Source organism: Ixodes scapularis, unplaced genomic scaffold (assembly GCF_016920785.2).
Source record: "Ixodes scapularis isolate PalLabHiFi unplaced genomic scaffold, ASM1692078v2 PGA_scaffold6__148_contigs__length_123643588, whole genome shotgun sequence".
In the NCBI taxonomy this organism is placed as follows: Eukaryota; Metazoa; Arthropoda; class Arachnida; order Ixodida; family Ixodidae; genus Ixodes; species Ixodes scapularis.
Window position 1 is genome coordinate 106,993,583 of NW_024609881.1, and position 14,041 is coordinate 107,007,623.

Sequence of the window (14,041 nt, forward strand, 5' to 3'; positions counted from 1 at the left end):
TTTGAAATCCTGCGCGCAAAGTCCCTGACATCACGGAATGATCGTACACCCCCCCACCTCAATATGATGGCCAAGCCGAGGGAAAACACGTAGAAAGGAGGTGACTACCAACCAAATTGCGTCTCGCGCCGTCCATATTTCACTAATATTTTTTTTCGCGTAAAATATATTATTTGACACGCGTGTCCCAACCACACTGTTTCATCAAAAACTTTTTTTCCTGGGTTTTTGTAAGATTCCTTGTGTTCTACAATATTTTTTTGTAGAACATAATTCCTATTATTACCAACATAAAAGTTCAGGACCAGAGAGCTTTTAATATCGGTAGCTAAACAATGAAAGTTGCTTCATCTTATAGTTCCTAAATGTTTGTTTTCGATGGCAATCTTTTCCGACGTCAAATTTCGTCAACTTACACGTTTGTGATTGTGCAAAAACCTATGTAAAATTAAGAAAAAAAACATTTCGCTTAAAAATATTTCTCATTAATTCCTCCAACGTAAATAAACATTACAAGATTGAGTAAAACATTTGTTTATATAGATATCTACAAAATGTGGCAGTTGTCAAATATCATTGTAATGTTGACGTTATTTTTCCGCGAGTGCAAAGCCCGTATTTTTGTTTTAATGGGGGCTTAATAATGAAAAGGACTAATATTAATATTGCACAACACATTTTTTTTTAAATCAAAAACTGCTTTTGACAATCTTAATGGAAATCAAATGAAACCAGCCGATTCAATTTTGTGATCATACCAAATAACTTTCAGGATGCAGTGATTTGGAAATTGTATGCTTATCGATGGGTTTACGACTTTCTGAACCAAATTACTGCTCGACTCCAAGAGATGTGAACGAATGAAGATTTTGCATGCTAATTCCTTTCCAATATAAACCTCGTTTAAAAAGGTGCTAATATTTAGATTACAGTTACTGCAGGCGAGCTAGTAGAAGTTGATTATGTTGAAAATTCTCTGAGACTCCTTTTTCTTCTAAGTTTCCCATCTTTTACCACACTGCGTTTTCAGATAAGATCAAACAATCATGTCCGACGACCATTTTTAATTATGACGAAAGCAATATATTTTGCTAACTTCAAACCAAAAAAAAAAATTTTTATTAAAAAAAAATGTATTTCAGAAACAAAAAATTAAAAGCACCCTCTTAGTCACGTGCACGTTTTGCGTATCGTGCGATGTTGGCATTTCGGGCGGCTTCCCCCAAAAACCTGCTCTGACTACAGGTCCATAAATATTTACTGAGAAATTAAGCATAGGAGGATTGACAAAAAGTGTTAATCACCGAGTTTTAAGACCGTAATTTTGAAAAACAAAATCTCAAATACGGTACATTGCGCAATAACGCTCTGGATTAAAGATCTTTTTTTCCTCCATATCTATAAAAGCTAAGGTCTTCAAACTTTTTTATTGTGTTCCCCTCCATATAGTTCATATTTGCATGAAATATTGCTGTCTGTGTTGGCGGAAGAAATTTACAAGAGTTGCTCACACAGGGGTATTTGACTAAATATGCATTATATTGAAAATCGTTTTAAACAAAAGGCCATCTTTAATATTTCTGATACTCTCCGAAATTAACGTTTATAGTATGTAGTTTCTGAATCTTCAAAAAAAAACATAGAGCAATATTTGTGTTCTTTTAAAGTTATAAAGCGAGAAATACGGCTAAATTGACGCTAACGTGGTTACGATAAATGGGCGTGACATACCCATCCTTGAAATTGTTTTTACTATTAAAAAGCGTAAAAATGCTACGGGCTGGTCAGGAAGAGACAAACTGATAGCACAGAGGTGGGCGGTAGTTCCGAAAGGAAAATTTCTAATACGTTTCTGCACAACCGACCCAAAAATGTCCACGGGCCGGAACGATCCAGAGGCGCCACCCTGCAACATGCTTCGCGGTACCTGTTTCAACAGCCGGCATGTAGCGTCTCCGTCTACGCGACGTAAAGGGAGCAGCCGGAGCGACTTTGCAAACAGATCAGCCGAAAACCTTGGCGGTAACATGATAAAAGGAAGTAAGACGCGGCAGAACCTGAACCTGTGCCACCTCTGAGCACCAATAGATGCGGTGCCGTGGAGGGCCGCACAACGCGAACAAAAATAAAAATATAGCAAAAAAAATTGCGATGACTGAGGTTGTTGATAACTTAATTTATATTTCAGCGGTTTGGAGAGTCGTGAAATTCAATTTATCGAAACTCGATTCTTCGAACAGTTTCTTTTTTTCTTCAAAGGCCGTTGTGAGGAATCACATCCATGAACACCATACAAAGAGACGACTCTGACCACAACATTTCCTCTCACTCCTCCGTTTATTGCACTAGGAGTCTGCGGCCTAAGTCAACACGCAAGATGGTACGGGATTGCCGGATAACAAGGGCACCGCCCTTCGTTTGTCCTGCCCGAGCAAACCCAGTCGTACTATTGGAAAAGAATCAAGTCTCCATATTCACCTGCGTAATTACTACCAGAAAAAAAAAAAAGAAAAAAAAAAGCGTAGCTGTGCCGTTATAAGGGATGACATGTGCTACGACTCCACCCACGCATGCTACGCTGTTAGCAAAGTGCTCGAGTGGCTTGAGGACAAGATTCCAGTGTATGCTCATGTGACCTACGTCATTGATGGTGCAGCAAGCCACTTTAAGAATAAGTGCCGACTATACGAGCTGCGGAGCAACAAGTGAACGTCAGCGAAGTGGATTTTTTTTCGCATCTGGACATGGCAAGAGTGCCTGCAATCGAATCTGGGGTCTTGTCAATCACAAGGCAACGCTGTACAACCTCCGAGGGCCTGCCACGTCCGTGTTTAAATCGGCGTCAGAGAGGGTTGCCCACTGAACACGAAACTGCCGAACGTGAAACAAATCCAACTCCGTAAACCTGACGTCAAAGTGTTCAGGGACATGAACGCAAGGGAGTCGACTCTGCCTTTGTTGTGCGTGGAATTCAGTCCTGTCACTTCTTGCAGTGTGCGTGGTCCGGCACTTCGCAACCACAACTGATTGTATCAAGAACAGTAGACGCCGAAACAATATATCTTTGAAAGTAAAGTCTCATATGGCTGCGAAAAGCAGATCGAAGTCGCGAGCTTTATTGCAAATTATTTTAGATGCGGAGCATCTCTTGCTCGGGTCTATGTCCCGCGGCGTCTTCGTCCGCACTCACACTACGCATGCGCAACTCGCCTCCTTCCCTCTCTCCAACAGCTGCGCGTTACTCTCTCCGCTCTCTCTCTCTACCAGCTGCGTGCACTTCGCGTGCGTTCGCTTCTACTCACACCGCGCGCGCATGCGCAACCCTCCTCCTCTAGTCTCCTCTCCTTCAAGTGTGAATATAAGCAGCGGTAGCGCGCTGCGCGCCGCGCGCGTTCAGTTCACCCGCTGTTGACTCCACTTCACTTTGTTCTTCCGATGAAGTGTGATGGAAGCAACAGTCCCGTCAGTTAGTGGGTTGGCGCAAGCAAGCGTCAGCACCACCCCACAAACTAACAGCAACGCTACGTCCACTGAAGACAAAGCTGCGCAGCGAAGGGCACGCGACGCTGAGCGCCAACGCTTGAAGCCAGCGGCAGACCCTGAACTACGGCAACGAGAAGCGGCGTCCATTCGTCAACGTCGAGCGGCGGATGCTGAACTACGACAACGTGAAGCAGCGGCGGTTCGAGAACGTCGAGCAGCAGAACCTGAGGTTCGGGACCGTGAAGTTCAACGTAAACGTACGAAGCGAGCGGCGGAACCCGACCTTCGAGAAAGGGAAGCCGCGTTGGTTCGTGAACGCCGAGCAGCAGAACCTGAGGTTCGGGACCGTGAAGTTCAACAACGTTACTAACACCGTTAATAACACCGTAAATAACGATCCGTGATGCTCCGCATCACCCCATGGTTCCCCTCGGGAAGATGGTGTAATTTTTTTTTATTTGCAATAAATGCTTTTCAAATATTGCAAATCATTTTTTAAAGGCCTTATAGGAGAGATTATGAGCTTTGATCTGTGAAATGTATAAGAAAAATTGAAATTGCCTTCCCTTTAAATTGAGTTTCCAATTATTGCAAAATCAGTAACCTTTCGACATTTCAGTGTATCTTTTTTAGAAAGATTGTCGTTTTCAATTTCAATGACAATTTATGCAAATGTAGTGATCAGCCGGCGCGAGAATAGGAGGACAAAGACAAGACGTCCGGATCACTAATATTTTAGCGTGCAGACTACACAAATATTTAATATATACATATATGCATCTAAAAGGCGTTAAGCGGCCTAGCGGCAAAGCTGGGACGAACATTGTTTCCAAAGCTGTCTCGTGCTGCTTGTCTTCTTCCTCATCTTCTCGCGCCGGCTGATCACTACAGTAATATTGAGCAAACGCGTCAAAATCATGTTAAAAATATTTCAGTTTCCAGTCTTTTAAGACCCAGGTTCAGAAAAAGCTCTGAATTGCTTTGTAATCGATAAGACATGTTTATCTCCATTTATTTTATGTGCAGTCTATGCACACAAAAAAATAATATAAAACCTAAGGCGACAACAGTTTTTCTTTTATAAATTGAGGAGTTTCAGCGAATATAGGGGGCACTCCGATCGATCCAACATGGCGAACAAGAGGGGGATAGATTTGCGACGCCCGTAGACCGGTAGCGTATAAATTAAACAAAGCTTGTCGTTCTCTGTTTGTTGCGGTGTGCGAGACGATCATCGTTTCAACCAAGACCTACCGTGATGCAACAAATGAAGTGTTCAAGCCAGTCGAAGGCAAGAAATCTTGCCATAGTCAAGATATGTGTGCAAGTGTTCGACGTGAGCTTTCACGCTGGTGCAGCTGTCATCAAGTTGAACCGAATGTACGGGGGTCCAAAGAAAGGTACATATAAACAATGTTCGCGCGTTGAAACCATGACGCGTACTTTATATAAACTTACTGGTCTGCGGCTACAAACATTTTCGTTGACGTTGCTTAGATGATGTAACCATTCAGGCCTCGTATTAAACGCATTGCGAACTCTTCGGTTGTTCTAGTTAATTGTGCTAAAAAGCAGTTGGATGGAAAGTATGACAGCTACAGCATACAAGGAACGATTGAGGTCTTTATCCTGCGTTCTATGTATCGAAACATCGGTATCCTTGGTGTTATATTGCGATCAGCTGGCCACCGATCGTCCCGTTTTTACGCATAATGTAAACAAGCCCCGGAAGCGCCAACCTCATTTCGATGTGCTTGTGCACCCCTACAAGCCTCGTTTTGGCTCTTGTGGAAAGCTTTATTGTAATAGCAATAGTCTCATCCGTCATTCGAGTTGTATGTGCCACGGTTATATCTGCTGTGTGTGATCTGCTGACAAACAAGTCTGTATTAAATGCGAGAAAGAGAACGAAGGTAAGGCTTATTTAACTGCTTTCATTTTACAGAACAGGGCAATGCTTCTAAAACAAGAGCAAAGCCTAAGCTGATATTTGAGTGTGCTCAAGAATGAATGGCGAAAGGTGCTTATGCTAAGTGGTAGATGTACGCAGTTGATTTTCTGTTTGCCTCTGCATTGTAAATTGGAAGACATGTATCAGCAGAAGACACATGTCCTCTTAAAAATGTCTTTTATTAGGGCAAAAACACCGATGACTGGGCGTAGAAAGGTAAAATTGTAGAAACCACAGGGGTGATTATCTATGAGTACGATAGCATGAATCGTTGCACTCACATATGCAGCTCTTCGGTTTCGACGACCAAGAACCTGGGGCACATTTATTTTATTTGTCTGCGTGCTGGGCGAAAAGGGGGGGGGGGGGGGAGATGGTACAACGGTACATTTTTTACACGCAAGACAGTTGTCGTTGGTTTGAAAGTACACGGAGCACACATTTATCAGCGGGAGAAATGTTCTAACTGCGATTATTGATAATGGGGTGCTATCCGATTCTTGGCTTCGTTTGTCTTCTTTTTCTTCTTCTACATCAATAGTTATAGTAAATTTAGCGGGGAAACTGTATTAATGCATAGGTCGACTTAAATCTTTCCACCAAATTTAGAGGGAAACCGAATTGATGCATAGGTTACTTGACATCAAATTTCACGTCAAATTTAACGGGGAAACTCAATTGGTGCATAGGCCGTGATGTCAGTTTTTCCGCTAAATTTAGCGGGGAAACTGTATTAATGCATAGGTCGACTTAAATCTTTCCACCAAATTTAGAGGGGAAACCGAATTGATGCATAGGTTACTTGACATCAATTTTCACGTCAAATTTAACGGGGAAACTGAATTGGTGCATAGGCCGTGATGTCAGTTTTTCCGCTAAATTTAGCGGGGAAACTGTATCCGTGGCCAAAAAACAGGGCACATATCGCATTAAAAAAAGAAAAAAAAGAAAGAACGCCGCATAAAGCGGTATGGATTCTTCATTGCAGAGTGGCGGGGTTGCCACTCCGGAGCTAGAATGGTTCCGAAATCATTCTGCACATTCGCGCCCTCGGGATAATAATAATAATAATAATAATATTTATTTTGGTTTATAGAATGGCGGCAGCGCGGGAAAGAATGGAATGGGAATGGAATTAGATGCCACTTGCCCGGATCGGAGTGGGAATGGAATGGGCTCGGTTCTTACGCGTGCTTTGCCGATCTTCAGCTATATCCTACGGCCCACTGGCGCAATGCTATTGCACGGTTTAAGTGGCTCCTAGAGGAACATCATTGTACTTAAAGTAACTGACGGCTTGATAGTCTGACAGGCTCATGTTTTTACGAGAATGAAAGTAGCCCTCCCCCAGTCAGCGATCAAAATGGGAAATTTTTAAAGGAACAAGGTGTTGTTCCTGGTGCCGCGAGATGCGACGAGGCGTTTGTTGTAACCACGCATGCACAATTTGCATTTAGCTTTTAACCCCTCAGATTTGGTAGGGCTTGCGTAGAAAACAAGTACGCAATCGGATTGAATATGAAGACTCGCGCGAATCATACGGCGAACGTAAAAATCTAAATTTTAAGACAGGTTCCCTAATATGGTTGTGCACTCCTTCGTGATGGCACCATAGCGATTGTGCTTTGCCAGCGGTCTTGTGCTTGCAGCAGTGCGTGGGAATTTGAGGCAGTTGTACGCGACATCGCTTCTGACAGCGTACTATGGCGGTGCGGCAGTGCAGCTATACTCGAAGCAGAAATTAAGAGAACTTCTCGCGCAACGCACGAACTAGACATTTTTAAGACCTTACCAAACAAACAACACGCTGGCCATGTATGGATGGTGGATATAAAAAGCGTTTGCAAAAAAAGATGGGTGATTTTAATTACTGGCGTCTGTCTGGAGCCTTTTCCGCTTCATCGCGCGATCGATGTCCGCAGTGACACCAAGAGTCACGAAGCCCTTTGTGGGACCGTTGCTCGGCTTAGTAGATTGAGTGCTTCGAGGAAGCATTCTGTATATTTTGCCCGTTGTCTCAGCATTTAATAACGTCAATTTTATGTTGATTTTTTTTTTTTTTACAAAACGTAGCTGTCAAGGTATATTTTTCCACTTCTTATAATTGGAGGAATTGGAGGCCATTCTATAGAGTGGGAATGGGCTCGCTGTCTCCATTCCTAGGAGTTGAAAGGAATGCAATTATGGGGAACTCTAATTCCCCTTGAATACAGCTGGAATGGAATGAAGGGTGCCCGTTCAGCCAAACTACTTTAGTGTTCCTTGGTTTCTTGATAACGTAATTGTGGATGACAGTATCTGATGGTACTCAACAAACTCTCACCTATAAACGTCCACGAGAGATGAGCACGAGTCTTTTCACTTTTCACAGCTGCGTGACGCTCAACTCTCAGCTTACAATGAACCGCAACAGACGCTACGAGACACCGAAGACAATCCGTGCATGTCTCGGAGACTGTCACGTGATCTTCCGGTTGGCCTGAGCGAGGGGCGGAGCTCGAAGTCACGTGCCGCCCGTGAATCGCGCGATTGGCCAAAGTTGCTCGGGTCTTTTGTGGTCCTTCGTAACAAAAAGAAAAAATGAACGCAAAAGAATATTATTGCAATCCTGAAAAGGAAATGTCTCGAAGCGTATACGTGTTTGAGGAGTGTACGTAATTGGATTCTGGAACGGTTTTCAGAACACTTAAAACGTTTTATTTTATTTTCGTGTTAAACACACCGCTGCTGCAGCCGCGGCTTCATTTGCCACCGGCGTTTTCCCCAGTAAGCGTGTAGCAAAGAAAATGAATACCGTTCCGATGCTAGTCTCACTTATATTCATATTTTCGAATTTGCTCGTTGGCTCAGAGGCTTGGACAGCTACGGCCTTCGTGGAGGTCAAGAATGGTAGGTTGTAGTTTAAATACTTAGTGGTCTTTCCTTTTATTTTTTTATTTTTTGAGTGAACAGCTTTCGTGCTTATAGCTTTTTGCGGAATTTTCGCAGTCGACCTTCGCGATGCAAACGTTCTACAAAGTTGTCCCATACGCCAAACCAGCGCTTATCGTCAGACGAAAACAACCTAGTCGACGGGTTGTGGAAGACTGCACGACGACTAATAGTCCGTAGAAGAGATGCTACTGCGCATGCTCCGAATGGGTCTTATAGTCGAGTAGATAAAGACGGCAGCTCACAGAAGGCGATTATTGGAAAGATTCGTTAGACGAACAATCGGCCAAGGGTGCACAGAGAAAAAATAACGGCATTTTATTTGTCAATTTGAAACGTATTTTATGGCCTTCTATCCCTGTCGCAGGTCAAGAAAAGCAGGGCAGGCTCTTCCCACAAAAAAGCTCTCCACTTTTTTCCACTTTACCAGAGCAAACACTTGAGAGAAGGCGAGAACCTTCTCGCCCTCTCTCCAGCGTTCGCTCCGCCAAAGTGGAAAGAATGGTTGGCTTTGCGGGAAGATTGCTCCCCGCTTTTCTTTCCCTGCGACAGGGCATGGCCAATTCCTGCCACGCAGTCCTCTGGGGAGTGTTACGTCAGCGCTGGACTAAACCCTCCCCGGTTGAACGCGAGCACCAGCCGCACGATGTCGCAGCACTCGTGCCCAAACCGTGTTCCGTGATGGTCTTCGGTTGGTGACGTCGGAAGTGCATTACTATGGCCTTGCATCTTTGAGGTGATGAGTGGGCGCGTTCGCAGATGTGGGGAAGTGTTTTCAGAAGGGAAGAGAGCAAGCGTACGTTCGAAGGAAACGGGGGATCGCAAACCATCCGTCAAAACCGAGGTGGTCGACCGCAAGAGATGCATAACTTCCCCTTTCCACACCCTCTAAACTCCGTGTCGCCAGTTGTTTGTAGTCCAGGCGTAGGCACGCTAGGCGAAGGGAGAAAAGGCAATCACTAGGAAGGCTGGCGAGGAGGAGAAAACCTCATCTCCTCTCTGACGTTCTTAGTGCTCCCCTTGCCGTCCATTGATCGCCCGCCTTTCCCATCTCGCCTTGCTCTTGTTCGCCCTTTCTCTCTTCGCGTGGCGTTGCCTTCGCTTGCACCGCACACAACCCGGGATCCATATCCAGATCTTCCGGCAGTGACGAGTCAATTTCGCCACCCGGCTCCAAAATCCACTTTCTGCGTGCGTTAAGAAAAAAAAAAAATTTAAGAGATGGCGAAATCACTTTTAAACAATAATTAAATTACAATAATAATTACTTTCATGAAAACTTCAATAATGTAATTAAATTACATTACAAATTACCGCAGACTAAAAGCAATGACATTACAATACAATTGTTTTCCAAAAGTAATCAAATTACTTTGACATCACTTTTCAATACCTTGAGGCAGTAATTCGTGCTCACTTTATATACAGTGTATATTCCAAAGCTCAGACCTTGTTTATAGCGCATCAGTCTTATGCAGCTCAAAGTGAACCGTACCGAATAGTATTTTTGCTGGCGCACACGACGTAAGTGTTACATACGATGGATAGCTGCTTCAATAGGTGTGGCTCAAAGGGAGTCGACTGACCGGTTTCGCTGTGCATTGAACTGTGAAGGTCCTCAGTTAAAGGGTTATATGTTCCCGTCTTCCTGATTCATAAAAAGTTATAGTCCGCGTCAGTATGTAAAGTCAGACGTGGGAGCTTGTTTTTACAAGGGGCCGTCACGTGACCCATTTTCCTTCCACCTCGAATGCAACCTAATCCTATTCTCTTAAGACACGGTAGTTGATATATTCCCGGCCATTCGTCTCAAGGAGTACTGTCCGCGAACATCCGAAGAGCTAAAGTGATTGCGCCTTGTTACACAAGGGGTCTGGATATTTGCCAGCAGAAGTCTGGTCAGTAGTGGAAAGGGATGGCGCGAGCTTCCTAAACTGTGTACTTAAAAAAAAAGAGGTGGTGACATTGGCTGTACAACACTGGAGCGCACGACTCAAGAGCACCGACATTAGAGCGCCGACAGTAGAGCGCCATGACGTTAGAGCGCACGACTCGATAGCGCAGCGACAGCGCACAGCCAGTCCAGCGCGAGTGGCCCGACTGAACCGAACACTTGTTCGGGCATCGCATGTTTTATGCGAAATTGGCGCGGATTTACGCCGCGACATTCAGCAAGGACATTGCGAAATGAGTCGACGGAACTTACTCGTTTTTTCTACAACTTGCAAATGATCTTTCTCATTTCGGAGAAAAGTAATTCCAAAAGTAATGAGCAATTCTTTCGAAATTGCTGCCTGAACGTAATTAATTTCATTACTAAATTAGCAGCCCAGAAAATTAAATAGTTACATTACTCATTACCTCAAACAGTAATTTAATTACAATTATTTCATTACAGTAATGTCATTACTGCCATCTCTAGCGTGAATCCACCCGCGAATCTGCAAATGTAAACGGGCCCTAAGGTTCAGGCCCAGGAAGGGCTATTCTTAAAATCGTAACAATCACCAATTTGCGCCCGCTCTGTACTAAGCCCCCAAAATGGCGGCGCCCTCGCGAAAACCGGGCATATGGGTGCCGATCGCTCTAGGTGTAGCTTTTATGGGTGGCTCTATGTCTTCCTGTACGCGTTTTCACCTTAAGAACAATTAGTAATGCAAATATGCCTCCTCACTGAGCGTTTTTACTTTCTCCCTTTATCCGGTAAATTAAGACACTTACAAACGCGCATTTAATATCAGTTCTCAGTTAATTCCCTATGACGTAGTTGTTTAGAGTCAATAACGCTTCGGGTTTTTCGCTCAGCTCCCAATCTTTTTAGAACTATTTCGAACAGCCTGAAAGCTACGAGAAAAAAGTACATTTTGTTTTAGATAACATCTATAGTCGAGGACAGGTTAGGATAACAGAACTAGTAAAGCCCCCGGCACGCACTCTTTGCCTTCCACCGTGCTTCTGCTGCGCGTGCTACAAAGAGTCATCAAAGGCAGAAAGCTCGCGCTCGAGGAGGAGCAAATATACGTGGTTTTAGCGTCTTATAAACTATATAGTGATGTTGAGTAATAACATATCCTTTTCGGATTTCTTCTGTAACATTAAAATAAGGAGCCAGCGGGTACCCTGCTCATGAATTCACGAGAGGGTGGCTTGTTGGTATAATACCCTGTGAAGTGAATATTTTTATACAATGAGGTTTTTATGGCGATGTTGTTTCATTGGAGGTAAGCAATACTGAATTACCAAATACATCTTTGCCACCTCTCTGCAGGTTATTGCATTTACAAGAATATGAGGATTCGAGATAATGGCAAGGTCAGGCAGTCGGACCCCTGCGTAGAATATTCCTGTTCAGTGGAAGACAGTATGATGAATATCAGTGGGTATGTGCTCTATGATACTTCTCATCAGTGATGATGACGATGACGATGCGAATGCCGGTGAGGTCATCAGTGACGTCACTGATGACGTCATCAGTGATGATGACGATGCGGATGCCGGTGACGTCATCAGTGACGATGACGTCATCGGGGAGGTCACGTGACCTCGGCAGGGGGTGACCCTGGGGGTGGTCACGTGACCTCGGGGGGGGTGTCACGCGACTTCGGAGGGGGGGGGTCACGTGACCTCGGGGGGGGGGGGGGTCACGTGACCTTGGGGTGACCTTGGGGGTCACGTGACCTTGGGATGACCTTGGGGGATCACGTGACCTTGGGGTGACGTTGGTTACGCTGACGGCGACGCTGACGGCGACGCCGACGCCGACGCCGACGGCGACGCTGACGCCGCTCAAGCCGGGAACGGGCCCCTAAGAGCTGGCTCTAAAAAGTGAAATCCATTACAACTCCCTGTAACGCCGAATTAGAGCGCAGCTCTTGAGGAGGAGGAGGGAAGGGTACTGGGGGGGGGGGTCACGTGACCTGGGGGTCACGTGACGATGACGATGCGCACACCGATGACGTCATTAGTGACGTCACTGATGACGTCACCAGTGATGATGACGATGCGGATGTCGGTGACGTCATCTGTGACGTCATCTGTGATGATGATGATGACGATGCAGATGCCGGTGATGACATCAGTGACGTCACTGATGACGTCATCAGTGATGATGACGATGACGATGCGGATGTCCGTGACGTCATATGTGACGTCACTGATGTCTTCATCAGTGATGATGACGATGACGATGCGGATGCCGGTGACGTCATCAGTGACGCCACTGATGACCGTCACGTGACCCCCAAGGTCACGTGACCCCCAGGTCACTTCACCCCCCCCAGTACCTTTCCCTCCTCCTCCTCAAGAGCTGCGCTCTTATTCGGTATTACAGGGAGTTGTAAACGGCTTTCAACTTTTTAAACAATTATTGCTGTGTTTTAGTTACTGTTTCGTTTTTTTACGTGTGTGTGTGGGTGTGCACACACACACACGCACACACAGTCAGCGGTGTGTATGCTTTTGTTTCTCTCTATGTTTGGTCATATCGTTCTAGCTAACCGTGTCCTTTTTGTTTCTGTGTGCGCACATTTTGTGTATTTTTACTCGTGTGTATATTACTCTTATATCGTCATGCCCGCGTGTTGAAAGAATTCTCTAACTTGGCTATTTTCCTCGTTATCCTCTTTTTCTCTTTTTCCTCTGATTCCCTGAAACAGAAACGTTCTTCAATTACAATGCTCCCACATTCGAAAAAAAAAAAGCTCTTCCCGAGTGACTTTGGTATAATAAAGTATCTGTTGTTATCAACATTTCTCTTAGTTTTTTTTTACTAAAACAACGCAGTGAAAAGCACAAAGTCTTGTTACTACGCTAGTTTTAATCGGAGATATTGAATTACAAAAACAAGAAAAAAAAAGCGTCGAATTTTTGTTTCTGCTAACACTGGTGCTGCGTACATTATCTGGCGCAGAATGTATCCTTCCACTTCTGAGTTGTTTGGATGTCTTTTGAATTTTCGGCAGATTTGTCTTTCCCTTATCTCACCGCATGAGTGCATCTGTCGATATTAGAGCGACGTTTCACTCAGGAATAGGTAGAAAATATTTTATTTTCACACATAAAATATCCCTAGCCTGTTAGCCGCGCCGTTACGTTTAATGTTAATAGAATTGCGCGCTTTAACTGTTGCTTTACAGCTGTAAACTCCCGTAAAAGCTGTTTACACTTACATATTCTGCCATCACTTATCAACAAACTATTTTCGATAACAAACTGTCTATTTGATCAAGAATGAATGATTATCACAAATATTTTAATGACAGTAGAATGCAACCCTTCCACTTTTAAAATATCGACGGACATATACCATAGAATAACGAGTATGGCCAAAGCATGTCTTCATATTTAATGAGTTGTGACATGTTACCAGGTGCTGAGCCCGTGCCCCACGGAGCTGCTTCTGGGGCCCCAGGTTCAAGTTGCAGCAGGAGGTCTGCCACCTTGTGAAGTTCATCTGGTTGTTTGACGGTCTTTTTGTTGAACGAGAAAGTGCAAAAATTCTAAATAAACCATGGAAAACAAACCGAGTACCCTTTTTTTATTTTCTCATTGAGGAAACTAAGGCATCTTAAATGTGAATCTAATAAAAGTTCAAATTCCATAATAATAATTTTAAAAAAAACGAGACTAGGAACAAATCAAATAACGCACAAGTGCGTGCTAGTTCGTTATTGTATT

General features: G+C 44.2%; 1 pseudogene; it reads left to right on the top strand.

Annotated features, from left to right (window-relative positions):
- Window positions 1-13,829, top strand: part of LOC115326507 — a 31,243-nt pseudogene extending 17,414 nt beyond the window's left edge.
- The last annotated feature ends 212 nt before the right edge of the window (window positions 13,830-14,041 follow it).